The sequence below is a fragment of the Nycticebus coucang genome, chromosome 1, assembly GCF_027406575.1.
Source record: "Nycticebus coucang isolate mNycCou1 chromosome 1, mNycCou1.pri, whole genome shotgun sequence".
Lineage (NCBI taxonomy): Eukaryota > Metazoa > Chordata > Mammalia > Primates > Lorisidae > Nycticebus > Nycticebus coucang.
This window is the reverse complement of record NC_069780.1, coordinates 134927121-134940744: the sequence shown is the minus strand read 5'-3', so window position 1 is coordinate 134940744 and position 13624 is coordinate 134927121. Positions and strand designations below refer to the sequence as shown.

Below are 13624 nucleotides of genomic sequence, written 5' to 3'. Positions count from 1 at the left end.
TGTTCTCTACAGCCAGGTGAATGGAGATGCCTCCTCTACCTGCCCACCCATTTCCCATTAACAGTGAAACAGCACTTGGGTAATTGTGAAAAGCACTGTGTTCACAAGACATCTCAAAACAGGTGTCTGGAAGCCCATGTAAACAAACCAGGGAAAGGACAACTTCTGGGCTTGCTTTTGCAACCCTGAAGCACTTAATTGTCAGTCCCACACAATTTAAGACTTGTTTATACACTTCCTTCTCTGTCTGTTTTTTCTTGTGTGTCTTTGTCTTCCGAATAAACTGTAACTTCTTGGGAAGAAGATTCAACCTTATTTTTTCTATTGACCTAGTATATGATTGGTGTTCAAGATAGGAGATCTTTTGACTTGTAATCAGGTTACTTCCACAAGTTCATTATTCAGCCAGTTATTTGGATCCTTTTTCTCATTAGGACAGAGTAGTTGTATTCCCAGGCCAGCCCCCAAATGTCTATTTAACTAGCAATATAGTTGAAGTACAGTTCTAATAGTACTACAGGACCTAAAATCATCTATAATATTGCTTTTAAGGGAAAATGTGTTCCAGATTCCAATTGAAGATGCCAAGAACTCATTTTTCTGGCCATGGCTCCAGGACAGGACAGGACCCACATGTAATTAGAACTCCCTTCCCAACCTGACAACACATCTGTATGTTGTTGGTCGTGTTGAGGGGTATGTTCCAGAGATGGGGAAAGAGTGGCACAAGTTCCTATGGGGAAACTGGACAGGGAGATGGGTAAGGTGTGCTCTTGCTGGAGTCAGGAAAAGGAATCTGGAAGAAGGCCCATTTTAGGAGTGTAGCATCAGAAAGTGGTCTTGGTGGGAGAGTGGAGGGGTCAGAGGGCACTGCCTCCCTTGGCTGCAGTGGCAGAGGCCAGCTGGGGTGGTCCGAGCAGTTATAGCAGCAGCAGCAGCACAAGCTGTGAGGGCCACACTGGCTGGGGTTCCATCATAAGCCTGTAGATATATTTTTTTTGGTGTGTGGGGGGGGTAGTACTGGTATTTTAGTTATTTATTGCTTGGTAACAAACCAGCCTAAATCATAGTAGCTTAAAACAAAAGAGCAATTATTTGTTCATAGTTGTGCAAGCTGGACTTGCTGGTGGTCATTAGGTGGCTGGATTCCCTGGCAAGGAGATTGGGTCTAGACTTGGCTGGATGTCAGCACGGTAAGATTCTCTTTCTTTCATTCACCCTCTCCCGTCCAGGCTTGGGATTTCTCCTCTGTGTGGCTTCTCCACCGAATCTTTTCATGTGGTTTCTTCACGAGGGTAGCCAGACTTCTTTTATGGCAGCTCAAGATATCCAAGAATAGAAACTTAGAACTTAAAGCTAAACTGACCACCAGCACAGTTTCACTTCTGGGTTAAGTGGTCCCAGGACAGTCCACATTCAAGGAAAAGGACTATATCGAGGTATGAATTCCAGTGACAGACTACCATAGCTGAGCCCCAGCACCTGTTAGAGAGGCTCTGAGACCAAACGCATTTAGCTAAAAAGTTCCATTACAACTATGACAACCATATTGCTGACATTCCTAAAGAAGCAGCTAAACGGGGTGTCTCCTGTGGCTCAGTGAGCAGGGCACCGGCCCCATATACCGAGGGTGTGGGTTCAAACCCAGCCCCGGGCAAACTACAACAAAAAAAGCAGCTGGGCGTTGTGGTGGGCACCTGTAGTCCCAGCTACTCGGGAGCCTGAGGCAATTGCCTAAGCCCAAGAGCTGGAGGTTGCTGTGAGCTGTGATGCCACAGCACTCTACCGATGGTGAAAAAGTGAGACTGTCTCTTAAAAAAAAAAAAAAAAAAGAAGCGGCTGAACAATTTTTTAGTTATCATTTCTTTTCATGTCGAAAAGTAAATCACCCGGCTATAAAATTCCCCGTCATTTTCCCTTCACATTTTCCTCCATCCATCTTTTTCTTCTCATCACTGAGCTGCCAACTGCACATACAGGCAGTGTTTTCAGTCCTGGTGTCATAACATCCTGGTAAACTACAGGGGATTTCAAGGTATGCCTGGACAATAGCACATAAATCTCCAAAGTTTGCAAATGGTTCGTTAGTTTTTAAAAGCCCACTGATGCGGTGAGATTCGAGGTTGGCCCTATAATAATGTTGTTTCACGTACTTACCCGAGTGGGGAGCGACAGGGGTGGAGATGGTGGTAGTGCTCTGGGAATTGTGTTGACTCCTGGTATGATAGTGTCTCCCCCAAACTCCTCTCCCTTCCTAGCAAAACTTCCATTTTATTTGTGGTGGCAATGTGCCCAGGCTCTTCTCCATCTAGTCTGGCCATGTGGCTACGTTCCGCCTAATGACATAGAAAGGGATATAGAGTCTGCACTTCCAGAAAGGTTCCTTACAGGGAGCATTTTCACTGGGAAGGGACCTGGGTCTGACTTTGGATTTCTTCCTCCTGTTGCCTGCACTCTAGATGTAACGACTGGTCCTCCAGCAGCAATTTGGAATCACCAGGTGACCCTAGGGTAGAAGTCACATTCCAGGATGGTGGAGTATGGAGACGGATGGGTTCTGGGTTAGTAATGGCCATGGAGCCCTGTTCCTTCCCTGGACTCTAGGAGTAGAGGTAGAGATCAAGGCCAAGGTGGCAGTAGGGAAGCCATTCTTACGTAAGCCATTGTTATTTTGGACTTCCTGTTACAATTAACCCTATCTTATGTACCTGGTCATACCCATGAGGATAAATAGCCCATTGTGAATGCCATGTATTATAAATATTTCAGCAGAAAGATGGTCAAAAAACAGTGGTCAAGCCACAGGGAATTCTCACTTGGATCACCTCCCAGCCTCTCTTGCTCCCTTTCATCTACTCAATCCTTAATGGACTGAGGAAGTATTGCTCTGTTTGAGCTATAGGGCTTCCACTCCCTTTCCTAAAGATCCTTCCTATCTGCACCATTGTGTTTATCGTTTCCCCACCTGCATATCCCCATTGACTGGGGAGCACCTGATGCAGCGTAAGTTTAATAAATATTTATTGAATAGACGAACAAATTTCCAATCTTCCCTGTGGCTGTGTGCAGAATCTGGAATGCCTTTTCCCTTTTCCTATGACTACACATTTCTCTTTTTGCTGTACAGTTTGTGTTTATCAAGCCCAGGTCTGAGCCAGATAAGCCCGCGACCAAACTCCAGTTAGGACACGCGAGCAATACTTGGGTGGTTTCCTATTTAAGGCCTTGATTGACTTGAGTCCTATAAGAGGAAGGAGCAGGGTCTCCCTAGAAGGGGAGGGATCATTCTCTTTACAAAAGCAGAAGTGGGCATGGGATTTAAGTCAGGATTGCCACAGAGGATTGAAGGGGTTGGAGAGGCAGCTACCATAAAGCAGGAAATCCGTGGCTGCCTCTCCGTGGAGGTTTGGACAGAGAAGCGAGGAAACTGATTTGGGTACCATGGCATGGCATCTGTGGCCCACCCAGACAGGCATCTGCAATGGGGCCATTCACCTGCTTTTCTCCATTCCTCACACATAACTTCATGGTAGTAGTCAAGTGGCCCCCACCCTCAGAATCTCTTGATATTTAATCCTATAGGTTCCCTCCCTTCTTTTCCTTGTTTATCATTAAAACATTTCATTTCAGTTATTTGAATATGAAAGTACATACTCAACAGAACAATTCAAAGAGTGTAACTGACAGTCCCTCACCCCTGATTCATGTAGTTTTTAACTTAAGAATTTGTCAAAGAGGACAAAAGGGCTTGATGAGAATGATTAGATCAATACTCTGAAGAGCCAATATAACTTGCAGATATTAATTGCATATATCAATAGAAAGACACACCTGAGCTTTACGTCACTCCTGATTCCTTCTCCCAGAGACCCAGAGGCTGCCTTCCACCTGGGGGCTGTGTGGCACCTCTTGAATGTCCCTTGGTGCCCTTAGTTCAAGCCATCTCATCTGTGTCTGCTTTTTACTTCAGTACCCTCATTACTAAATGTTACTTTTGTGGCTTATAATTTGTCCAAAGGTGGGCTTTGAAGATGATATCTGTATGAATTTATTTCTATGGAAGATTCTGCTTCCTTCCAATATGTTCTGGAAAATATTGGCTGTCACTCTGGGATAGGGTGGCCCTTTGTTTCTCTGACTCAAAGGCGCACGGTCATCTTGAAAATCAGCATCTTCTGACCTGATGTCATTTTCAAGGTCAGCCCACGGGAGAAGCCCTTTAAAACTTCATTGTCTGGAAAGAGGCTCTTTCTGATTGAACTTTGAACAAAACAAAGGGAGCAATGGACAAGAGTGTTGAGAAGGTGGGCGGACTTGCTGCTGCAGGATCTCCAAGCACTGATAAAACCAGGAAGAATGTGCAGTAGAGAGATTGTCCCTCTTAATCTTGTAATACCACTGCTCCATATACCACATCATGAATGAACCTTTGCTTGTTCATAATATTAATATTTCCTTTAGATACTTGTTTCGTTTATATTTATGTCTAAACACAGTTTGGTGGGTTAGTACATATTTCTCTCATGTCCATCCTTGTGAGAGATATCTCAAGTTTTAAGATTTCAGACATGTAACTAACTCCCTATTAATTTGGTTGTCTGTTACAGAGTACAGAGAGTCCCATGGAAACACAGTGTTAAAATTGGATTTTGATGATGATGATAACTTATCAGGAACTTTGGAGTCAGATGCTGAGATGTCCTTTGAACAGGGGTGGAGGTTTTTGCATGGCTTTGCTGCTGGAGGCCTTCTGGAAACACATAGAAGTGCAGCATAAAAAAGCATTGGTCACACTTCCCGCAGAATTAACTGAACTAAAAAAGAGCATAAACATCTCGCACAGATTGGCGATGCTGCTGCTGACAACAATCTCAACCTTTTACTTTGAGGAATCTGAACATTTTTTTTAAAATAAACACATCTGGACTGGAAGCCAACCCTGTAAATAAGAACTAGCCCCCTTGCTCCTGTCTGAAAAGAAATCCAAAGGGGCTGGTTGTGATTTGCTGAGCATCTCTTAAATAAGGTGAAGGTCACTGGCTTTCCTCTTCTCTTACTTTTGTTGTTTATTTGATTTTTTTCCATAGGAATCTGCATCATGGCTCCAACAATGAGAAAAAAAAAAAAAACCATCCCTCAGGTGTAAACAAATTTACTTCTCAGCTCTTGTCTTACAGTTAGAGCTGGGACATGAATGCTTGAACATAAATCCCTGCATGTGAAATCCTTCCCTATCAACATGGCTTGGCAGTTGCCAAGTTTGGGGTGCAGAAAGGTGGGGCTTATGAGCAGCTATAAGGGGTGGCATTGGCTATGCTGTGACCCACAAAGTGACCCAAAAATACTTGCTTTGCGCCTTTGCTGCAGTTAAGAAATCTTTCAAAATCACGATTAAGCATTTAAAACACAAATTCCCTGAGTGTGCCAGTATGGAATCGTTTTCTCCATCTTGACCCCCCATTTTTTTATGTACTTAAAAATATGCTTATTTTTAGTTTCTTTTCAGCCTACTTTCCAAAGATTACCTGGCTGTCAAATATTGTTTTCTCCAGGGAGTCTCTAATTTTGCAAACACTCTGAGTAAACGTTCCACAGTAATTAAGGTTGTAAGAGGAAAAGGGTAATACCTGTAGCATCTCAGCTCACCAAGTTGTCACCTTCCTAAGTAAGGAAACCAGTCTCAAAGCAACCCACCACATATTTTAACTATGTTGACTTCTCAAAGGAACTAAGATATTCAGCATTGAATTATCATCCCTGGAGACCACTGTTTGACAAAACATTTAACAAAGGAAAAATGGTGTTTTCAGGGCCAGTTCTAAAAGCCTAAACACCAGTCAGCATCAAATGCTCTTTGGAGATGAAAGGTGACTTTTTCCATAACACACTGAGATATACGCTCAACATATTCTTCTAGAAAATATGGATCTTGCTCTTGGCTTTCCAGTAGTGATGCAATTTTCATGACTGTATTGGAAAGAAAATATATATTAGAAGTATTTGAGGAGCCTTGCTTGTTTCATCTCGGGGAAGCACTTCAATTTTTGGTCATCCACTTAAATTAAATGCTTTATCTTAGTGTTAGGAACTTTGAGTTTTATTTCAAAGAGTGGCCTGAAGATCCCTATCAAATGGAAAAGCCAAAATTACCCAGGGACATTCCAGACATGTTCTCCTGCTGGAGGAACGCATGGCAGTGTGACTTCTTTATAACACTGGTCCTCGTGGACAGGACTGAGGGTCGGATTCCTGAATGTTAAATTGTAAAGCAGTGGTTCTCAGATTCCAGCACACTTCAAAACCACCCGAGGGCTTGTTAAAATACAGATTACTGAGCCCACCCCTGGAGCTTCTGATTCAGCAGATTTAGAATGTGACCTGAGCATTTGAGTTTCTGCCAGTGCTGTTGGTCCTGGGGCCTCACTTTGACAAACACTGACCCAGAGTTTGGGTGGGAGCTACCCATCAGTGACCGAGTGAAATAGACTGGGAGGTGTCACAGCATAAAATTAAATCTATACAGGGAGCAAGGGGACACACACTGAGGGGAGAAGTTGGGTTTATAGGTAGTGAGATTGAGCAGGGGTTCTGAAAAGGCAAATAAGCAATTGGCACTGGGTTGTCATGTCTGCCAAAGTATCTCAGTCCAGAGACGTGAGATCGCAAAGGTAAGAAATTCTCACAGGCCAGATGGGTTAGCATTGGGATAGGAGCTCTCAAGGCTCAGGTCACCCAGCTGGGGTTCAGGGAAGGGCTCCAAAGCTGTGGGAACAACTGGTAAGTATAGTATAATGTCCTAGCCCTTAAAGGGAATTGGAAAAACAACCAAGATTATTAAAAAAGAAGTCAATGTATTGGTGAGGCTAACTTTTGCTGCTGTAATTGATAAACCCCAAGTTACAATGACTCGACTCAGTAAGAGTTTATCTCTTACATAAATTTCAGACCAGGTACTCTTGTTCAATAAGCAGCTTTCCTCAAGGGGTGGTTTAGTGATTCAGTGACCCAGGCACCTTCCATCTTGTGTCTCTGGCATCACAAAATGTGACTTTTAAGGTCACTGATGGGGGTGAAAACATAGAGGATTGCACATGGGAAGTTTTTAATGGACCGGCACTGGAAGGGGCCCTTATCACTTCTTCCTAAAATCCACTGGTCAGGAATTGATCACAGGACCACATTAATTCAGTGAATCTAGCCGTGCACCCAGTAAGCTACGTGTCCAGGAGGAAGAAGAAACAGTTCTGATAGCAGCTAACCAGTCTCTGCCATGCTTACAGAATCATCACTGCACAGAAAAATCACTATTATTATGTCAGTTATAGGAGGAAGGTTTGCCCACAAGCCAGTGATACAAGCGGATGCTTTAATTGGAGGCATTAACCCACTCAGCTTGTCTTGACATGGCCTGGGGCCAATAGGTGGGGAGCCAGGAGCTTCTCAGGGCTGTGAGCCAGACAGGGACAGAGGACCAGCCCTGAATTACCAGCTTTTACTACAAATACTTTTACCACAAATAAAACTCCTCATCTAAAAACATCATACCAAGGGAACACAGAGATGCTCACAGCTGTAAACAGAGATGATGTTTCTCCACCTTACATCTTTTTAATGAACCATCTAAAATATCCCCGATGGAGGAGTTTGCCTTTCTAATGCAGGTACACGTTTGTTGCTTTGGGTGTTGTGGGGTAAGGAAAACTGTTTGGGCTTTTCACCCCTGGCCTTGCTGGAAGGCGCCTTGTGCCCCTACCTCGCCATAGCTCTGTACAGTGAAGTCATGCCTGTGTAACTGTTGCTTGGCATGTTGCCACCTTGTTCCCCTGGGGATGAAGGGACACAGGACCTTTCTCCTGTGTGGACTGTGGACTGCAGGCTGCAGTGTGCAACTTAGTTCATTCACCAGCTACCCAGAGCTAGAGTAGACTTCCCATGTAACTCAGCTCACCAGTCGCCTGAGAGCTGAATGAAGCACGTTACACCTGCCCTCCATGCCCAAGTTTTCCTTTGGCCTGTCTGAAGGAGAATGAAGGCATGACAGGTGTATATTTAAAATTTGTTTGCTGTTTGGAAGTGTTAATTGAGAAATACTACCTCCCATCTCTTTAACGTATTTAGGGAAGATCTTCACGAATGAGGCAGTTACACATGGAAGGTTTTGAATGCACTAGTGACTAAGGGAAGACTGTTCTCTTCTGGGAATATACTCATACACAGCAAATCTGGAAGCATCTTGATCAGTGTCCCAAGTCTTCTTTTCACCACTACTCCAGAGAAGGAGTCTGCTGTCTACTTCTATTTTTTTTTTTTTTTTTAGAATCAGATAAGTATTTATTTCAAAAGAAAAAAAGAGAAGCTGGATGTGCTGGTTCACCTTTTGCTGGCTTACTTGTGGGAATGGGATCGTTGTTGTCAGGCAGTTTTACTCCCATGCTTTGTAGAAGGTTGGAAGCAGGTCCTGCCAGTCCAGCTTGGGAGCTATAGGATTTCAATATATTCGAAACCAAGTTCAGGTCTACGTCTACTGGTGCCATAACAGATTCTCCGGCAACAGAATCTTCCTCATCGGAACTGTTACTCATAGTCTGGGATACAGGTTCCACTTGCTTCTGAGTGATGAAACTTTTGCCAATCTGGTGTGTGCCAGTTCCTGGTCCATCTGGGCCACATATGACTTCAGATTATTAAGAGTTCCTTTCGGAGAAGCCTCTTCATGAGAGTCCTGCATTTTGAGGTCCAAGTCATCATCGCTGTCTAAATATTCAAAATCTTCCTCATCCAGATCATCAGAGTCTGACTCATGAGGCCTTGGCCCTAAAATCTTATCAAAATAATTCAGGAAAGAATCTGCGTCAAAAGTGATTGGAGCCTCAGAAGGTGCTCTCGGCAGCTCTACTCCCTTGTGGGTTGAGACTTTGGATATGAAAGCTTTCATGCTCTCTGAAACTTGAGTTAAGTCATAATTCTGCTCCTTCTTTTCCTTGGAAACGGGCTCTGATTTTTTGCCAGCGGCTTCTTGTAGTAGCTGGTCCAGCTGATCTGGTGAGAGAGCTAACCAGATCATTGGTCATCATCCTCTGGGGGAAGATTGGCTGCTTCTTTCTTAAGCTCTTCTATATCAAATGGTACTGTCTGTAATAAGGTTCAGATTTTTTCACCTGGGCTCATGGCAAGAGAACTTTCTGGCCAGTTTACAGAGAGTTGGAAGTAGTTCTTTGCCATTTCTAGCCTTTCCTGGTACTGAGAAGAACCTTCTATCATAAAGTAATCATTCTTTTTCAGACTTTCAAGGAAGCTGGCCCAGAGTGGTGAGGCAGTCACAAGGGATTTCTTGGAGTCAGAAAAATGTGGGCCACATTTGGAACATAAGATCTCAAATCCATGAGCCGGCTTCATGCCCAGTTCATGGGCTCGATACTGGGGATGAGATGGAGGAGGAAGCCCGTATCCGCTTCACTGGTCTGGCACAAACTTTTGTTGCACCAACTGTGCATACAGACATTTAGTGAAAGTCACCGACATCATTATTCGTGTTTCAGGCAAGACTGTCTCGAAAATACGACAGGCTCGAAGATCAATGGGGTGTCGTAGATAAAATGCCTGGACTGCTGCTGCCACCAATTTAGGGCACTGCTTTAACACTGCTACAATGCCAGCTGGAAGGAAGCAGTGTGCTTGATGAAGGGAGGCCTGAATTTTTTTGGGGTACCCTCTGATGCGCCTACTCCCAGCAGCTGGTATAGATTCTGAAGTCAAAATTTTTTCTGGGTGTGTTGAGATTATGTTCAATGCTTGCAGAATGGTCGGGGTGTGGCAGGTAACCAAGACACTGCTCCAGAATTCCTTGGTGCAGGAATAATGCACAATTCCCCATGGTGGAAAAATACCCTATTAGTGCTATTATCAGGCTCTAACCATTTAGGGAGAAAGTCAGCAGCTTCTATTAACAAGAATTCACCGTCATTGTCTTCGATCCTAAACCTTGCTACCAACTCTGGAAATTCCTTTGTAATCTGCTTTATTATATAAACGATAAACCATTCATCCTCCATGTTTATCCCCAAATTTTGTCACACTAAACATATGATCAGGAACACCTCCTTTTCCAGGTTTATATTTGAGATTGAAAGGCTGATCCTGCCAGATATGGGGGGCGAGAATAGGTGCAAACTGGGTCACTATTCTCTCAATATACTTCTGAAGAATCTCTTTGTGCTCTGCTGGGTCCCTGGATTCATCTGGTATCAGGAACAGGTGGTACTCCACAGCGTCTTCCACTGAAGCAAGTTTCACAGTTTCCTCCATTCTTCTTTGTAAAGGTTCTTGGGGCTCTCCTTTGCATCTCAACTGTTACACCTTTCCTCAGCTGCCCCCCTCACTGTGTGAGCTGGTTGAGAACCAAGTTCACAAAAGCCCGGATCGTGTTCTGTCCCAACACCAGCCTGGGATCTAAGGCCAGCGGAAGTCCTGGGAGAAAGTCTGAAATCGGCTCAGTTCCCGGAACCTCGGACATCGTCCTGCTTTCTACTTCTTTACTTCGTCTTGTAAAACAATAAAGATCTGGGAGGCTGGTCTCTGAAAACATGCAAACCACTAAATCATTCTAAAATAATTTTTCATAGGGTCAGCTATTTTATAAAAGAATCCTGCCATTGAAATAATTGACAGATGATTCCAAGCCATGCATGGCGTGGGGTGACATGTGATCCACAGGCCAGGACAGTAGGCTTAGCAGCATGTGACTGAATCCACGCTGATGTCAAAGCAATCATATCAACTATTCATGAGTTTTCATCATTATTTTTTTATTTTTAGGTTTTGGTCAGTCATTATTTACAGCTGTTTATGTTTGGTGTGGAGTAATAACTGTTCTAAAGCATTAATTTATAATTATGCAAAAATATGCATTAAAAACATTTTTGCAAAATCATATTGTGTTATTTTATGTTATGCTATCTCAATGCCGCAAATGCCCTTTATTTAATTTTTTCTTATCATTTGCTGAAATGCCTCAATAGCAATTGAGTCAGACCTCTGTCAGTCTGGATAACCACCTTCTGCAATTCAGTCCACCCTCCATGCCTGAGGATCCTTAGATTCAAACCAGCAGACCTTGAAAAGATATTTTTAGAAAAACAATATAAATAATAATACCACAATGAAAAATACTGCAAATAAACAAAAACAATTTACAGAGCATTTACATTGTATTAAAGGTTATAAATAATGTAAAAATGATTTAAAGTATACTATATATAGGACAATATGCATAAGTTATACTCAAATACTACACTATGTTATACAAGGTACTCATCCTTGAACATCCTTGGATTTGGGTATCTGCAGGGGGTCCTGGAGCCAATCCCCCAGGGGGATGTACTTAAAAGAAATGTAAAGGCTGGGCATGGTGGCTTACACCTATAATCCTAGCACTGTGAGAGGCCAAGGTGGAAAGATTTCTTGAGTTCAGAAGCCCAAGACCAGCCTGAACAAGAGCAAGATTCTGTCTCTACAGAAAAGAGAAAAATTAGCTGGGCGTTGTGAGATACCTGTAGGCCTAGCTACTTGGGAAGCTGAGGCAGAAGGATTGCTTGAACCCAGGAGTTTGAGTTTGCTGTGAGCTAGGCTGAGGCTGTGGCACTGTGGCCTGGGCAACAGAGTGAGATTCCATCTAAAATAAATAAATAAATACAAAATAAATAAATAAATGTGATCATAGAATAAGTGAGACAAAAGCCCTTCAGATTCCCCAAAGGAGAGAAAGGAGGCAGCTTGTGTAGCTTCAACTATGCATGTGAGGAAGTAAATTATGTGCCACAGGAGAAGGGGATTTTAAAGTTTGGCTCAGACGCTTGCCTTCAACCTCAGCTGCACTTTAAAATCACCTGGAGAACTTGTGAAGACTACTAATGCCTGGGGTTCTCCTGACCAGTTAAATCTGAATCTCTGGGCTCTGCTGTCCTGGGAAATTCTCCCACTTGCCTTCTTTTTTTTTTTAATTTTTGCAGTTTTTTGGCCAGTGCTGGGTTTGAACCCGCCACCTCCGGCATATGGGGCTGGCGGCCTACTCCTTTGAGCCACAGGCACCGCCTGCCTCCTTTTGTTCACTTGCACTGTGGATGAGAATGGAAGCAGGGAATGCTCAAAATAGCACAAGGAGGGGTCTCTGGGAAAAGAGAAGCGGGGAGAGAGAGTGCTGCTCCTACAAACAGGAGGGCCTCAGCCGAGCCTAACCTGTGCGGTCCTACCAACTGGTTCGGTCCCTTCCTCTTCTCTTTTTGTGACGCCAGGAATTCAGAGTCCAATTTTATTATGTGCTGTAGTCGTGGGTTATAACCTACCTCCTCCCAGAGTGATCAAGTTGGGATGGCTGGCTCCAGCCCCAGAGCTGTCACCGACCTCATACTCAGCAGCATTCATCCATTTATTTATTTATTCCGTAGATAAATTCACTTCCCTATACTAGGCCCCTGCAGCTCATTTACCACCTATGGGTTAGAATTTTTCCATGTAAAATAATAGCTAGAAAGCTCCCTTTTTTCACTAACACTTTCTTCTGGGCTGTGATTTCAAATGAAAGGCATGATTTGGCATACTTCGTTGTTGTGTTGTTGTTTTTGTCATTGAGCCTCTCTGTCAGACCATGCACAATGGTTTTCTCCAGGAAACTATTTACCATTTCTGTTGCTGAAGAGGCTTCCATCCAGAAGAAACAATAGTAACTGAGGGTACATTTTGTAGCCTATCAGAGGAAGAATCAGCACACTACTCAAAACACTTCTTTTCAGTGTGCCATAGGTAGATTATTTTATGATGACTATAGCCCACAGGTAATACCTGCCTTTAAAAGTTTCCAAACAAAATGTTTCTCAACTTTAATTTCAAGCTTTAATAGATAACTATTAAGGTAATTATTTACTCAAAGTAAATTCTGTCCCTAACTACATAAGTATATGGAATTTTTAGGCTAGAATCAGTGAAAGTTAGGATAGTCTTACCTTCCAGATAGACAAAGGTGTATCTCATAATCCATTTATGCTACTAGAACAGAATAACACAGATTGAGCAATTTATAAAGAACAGAAATTTATTTCTCAAAGCTCTAGAAACTGGAAAGTCCAAGATCAGGGCCCTGGCATCTTGTGCGGGCCTTCTTGTGGAAGGGCAACAGAGAGCAGACTCCCTTTGTCAACCCTCTTGTAAGGGCACCAATTCTATTCATTAGAGAAGAGCTCTCATGACCTGATCACCTCTTAAAGGCCTCACGACTTAATGCTATCACATTTGTGACACCTGAGTTTTGGAGGAAACATTCAAAACACAGCATCTCATGATAAAATTTCAGTGTTGATACCTATAATCAGAGCATATGGCTCTCTTTCTTGCAAACACAGGACAACTGGTCTCCAGCTCTGCCTAAGGATCAACAGAAACAAGACATTCTTAAGTTATTCTAACCATCTATATCTCTAGGCCCTCTGAGCTCTATCTGTATGTCAAGATAAGTCACCACCAACTTGTGGGTCTGGACCAGATTAGCTAACCTCCCCAGAGAAATATCTTCACTGAGTTATGATTTAATAAACAGCTTGCCCTTGATGTTTATTGCAGGTCAATGTAAGAA

General features: G+C 43.2%; 1 pseudogene; it reads right to left on the bottom strand.

Moving 5' to 3' along the window:
* Nucleotides 1-4684: 4684 nt before the first annotated feature.
* Nucleotides 4685-10314, bottom strand: LOC128591198 (protein ecdysoneless homolog; annotated as a pseudogene).
* Between the last annotated feature and the right edge of the window lie 3310 nt (nucleotides 10315-13624).